This window comes from Mus pahari, chromosome 5, assembly GCF_900095145.1.
Source record: "Mus pahari chromosome 5, PAHARI_EIJ_v1.1, whole genome shotgun sequence".
NCBI classification, from domain to species: domain Eukaryota; kingdom Metazoa; phylum Chordata; class Mammalia; order Rodentia; family Muridae; genus Mus; species Mus pahari.
In genome coordinates, this window is record NC_034594.1 from 96,262,406 (window position 1) to 96,265,478 (window position 3,073).

The window sequence follows — 3,073 nt, forward strand, 5'->3', positions numbered from 1 at the left end:
TCTAGCTCCAAAGGTTTTGATCCCTTCTTCTGGACTCCAAAAACAACTACACTCATGTACTCGAACCCACACAGAGCTACATAACACATTTTGTTTTTTAATCTCAAACATTGTGAAGGCATTTACAACAGGGAACCCAGGTCTTGCCGCCTTTGACATGGGCTACTCTACAACGGGGTATTTAAATTCACCTGTCCTGAGGCAGTGGTCCATATTTGACCCCACAGGGCTACAATTCTCAGTATATATCAAGTCAGTGATGGGCAGTTTTAGGGTTAGAAAAATAAGACCTTTGGAGACTTATGGATGGGCACTTTAGACATGAGTTTTACTGTGTGAGAGCAAAAGCTCGAACCCAGGGGGAAAGCTCTCTTCTCAGCACCTTAGTTTGCATATTCAGATTTCTCCCATTATCTGGGGACTCAAGAAGCTTTCTCTTGTTTTGGGTTCACCTTGTCCTGGAGCTCACTGCTGCTCCCAGACTGGTTGGTTAGAAGAGGGTCTGCCTGTCTCTACCACCCCAACAGGAATACAAGCACACCTCCACCACTCCTGGAATTTTCCACTGGATTCCAAGGATCATCCTCAGATCTGAATGCTTGCAAAATAATCACTTTACAACCCGGGTTCAGCCTTTAGTCAGGGCATGAAGTTCTTAAGGCTCTTCCTACCACTTGTGTGCTCTGCGTCCAGAGAAGCCATTGTTCTGTTTGGATAAACCCCAAAGTACAAAATGCAAAGTTCTCCACGGACAAACATTTACTTCGTATTTAAGTTTTTTAAGACTTCGGGTATAGGAGCTGTATCAGTCAGGGCTCCTTAGAGTAACAGAGCTTGTAGAATGAATCTCTCTGTGCAGATTCATTGGCTTTATTGGAATGACTTACAGGCTGCAGTCTGGCTAATCCAACAACTGCTGGCTATGAACAGAAAGTTCAAGAATTCAGAAGTTGCTTGGTTCCACAAGGCTGGATGTCTCGGCTGGTCTTCAGTATACACTGTTGTCCCAGAGTAGCTTCTAATGCCAGTGAAGAAATGGATGTGCTAGCACGGTGAGAGGACAGCCGGGCAGAAAACCAGAAACCTTTCTTCTTCTATGTCTTTATATAGCCTTCCAGCAGCAGGCGTGGCCCATACTAAAGGTGTGTCTTCCTGCCTCAAGATCCAGGCCAAAGGCTATGTCTTCCTGTCTCAAAGGTCTGGACTGGAAGTGGATCCACCCACTTCAGACCAAGCAGAAAAATCTCTCACAGGTGTGTTCTCTATTTCTGGATTGTAGTTTATTTCAGACTGTGGTGGTTTGAATAGGATTGGCCCTCACAGATTCATTTGTTTGAATGCTTGACCATAGAGAATGGCAAGATGAGGAGGTGTGGCCTTGTTGCCCTAGGTGTGGACTTGGTGGAAGAAATGTATGTGACATGGTAGAAGCAGGCTTTGAGGTCTCCTATGCTCAAAGTCCATGCAGTGTGGCACACAGTCTCCCTTCTGCTGCCTACGAATCAAGACGTAGCACTCTTGACTCCTCTGGAACCAAGTCTGCCTGCATGCTTCCATGCTTCTTGCCATGATGACAGTGGACTAAACCCCTGAAACGGTAAGCCGACCCCAAGCAAATGCTTTCCTTTATAAGAGTTGCCCTAGTCATGGTCTCTCTTTACGGCAATGAAACATTAACTGAGGCACAGATGTAGTCAAGTTGACAACCAGGAAGTGCTATCGTAGGAGCTGGAGAGATGGCTTGGTAGTTAAGAGCTCTTACTGCTCTTATAGACGACATAGGTTTGATTCCCAGTGGCCATGAGATAGCTCATAATTATCTGTAATTCAGGTACCAGGGGAATCTCATACCCTCAAACTTCTTTCAGCCAGAGGCATGCACATGGTGTGTAAGCATACATACAGACACAACAGTCATACACCTAAAATAAAATAATAAATCTATAAAAAAACCAATAAAAAGTTATCAGATATTAAGAGGAAGAAGGGAGGCAAACACAAAACCCCTTTAATAGCAAGAAGCATGTGTTTTTACAGTCCTCCACCCCTGCTTCAGTAAAGATCTCTCCTACAGCAAAAGACTTCATGTCATTTCTGCCTCCATTTCTTACAAAATGAAAATAAGCTGGTAAGCTGTTCTGGAGCAGGTGCTGGGCTGGCAGGAGAAAGACAACCTTTTTGTGTAGTTGCCATCCTCTCTGGGACAGACAAGGGGCACATTGCATAAGTGGTACAGCAGCTAATCATACATGATCACAGAACACAAAATATGTTCCCAGAAAGATGCAGGGTGTCAGGATGAGATGGGGTGGGGATTATTTTCCCAAACAAATTTTTCCTGGAAATAAGATGCAGAGACTAGGAGGGAACAGATGTAATAATCTCTTTTTGGGTTCTCTGTTCCCAGGTCCACATGTTAATAGCAGGCACAAGAGTGTGTTAAACGTGGCTGGAACTGGGTCTTAGCTGCACAAAGCGAACAGGAGCTGGAGTGGGGACTGACTCAGGAGCTGGGAGCTGTCCAAGTCAGGCTTGGAAAGAACCAAACACAGCATCTGATACCCAGGGAAAGGAAAGGGAGCCAGGAAGCAAGAAATCCTCATGGTACAGGGAAATCGCTTTTAAGAAGCTCCCTGAAGGCCAAGAAACTAGAAAGTGGGAAGAGTTAAAGAACTCTGGTGATATAACAGTTGAAGAGAGAAATACTAGAGGTAGAAGGATTTAAGAAGGGAAGGGACGGGGCAAGGGGATGGTAGAAAAAAGAAGGTGGGGGTTCAAGTAAAACTAAGTATATATGAAAATGCCATAAGGAAACGTGCTACTTTTTAACCTGGGGGGGGGGGAGGAACTGATCATGGTGGCGCATGCCTATAATCTATGTAGATGGGGAACAAAGTCATCCTTAGGAAGTGCTAAGCCAGGCTAGCTAAGACACTGTCTCAAGAAAAAACAAAAGGGACAATAGAAAACATTTTAAGAAATAAAAACTTAGGAAAGAAAGGAAAGAAAGGAAAAAGTAGAAAAAGAAAAAAGAAAAAGAAAGAGAAACATTTTTATTTTATTTATTTTTTTT